We start from the raw sequence: 381 nt of genomic DNA, 5'->3' as shown, positions 1-381 counted from the left end.
TGCGCGTCCAATCGGAGAGAGAGAAACATTGTTATTGACAGCGACATAAGCCAATCACAGCAGCTCACTGAATCCGCTATTTACACTCACTGAAATGAGCTGAAATCAGAGACATTAACTGACCGAAACGTTACAATAGCATAAAATATAGGCTAGTTATAAATAGTAAATAATACTAATAATAATTACTCTTAAAACATAATTTTGATAAGATTTGTTCTGGAAGAGAAAATATTATTATTAATATTACATTTGCTTTGAACAAACCACACTGGCATTTTGACCACAGTGTCAGAATAGGACTAGATTTAGAAGTATAAAGTCAAATTCTGACTCAGATATCCATACCCATATACAGTGAGGAAAATAAGTATTTGAACA

The sequence above is a fragment of the Silurus meridionalis genome, chromosome 14, assembly GCF_014805685.1.
Source record: "Silurus meridionalis isolate SWU-2019-XX chromosome 14, ASM1480568v1, whole genome shotgun sequence".
Taxonomy (NCBI): Eukaryota; Metazoa; Chordata; class Actinopteri; order Siluriformes; family Siluridae; genus Silurus; species Silurus meridionalis.
Note: the sequence above shows the minus strand (reverse complement) of the source record.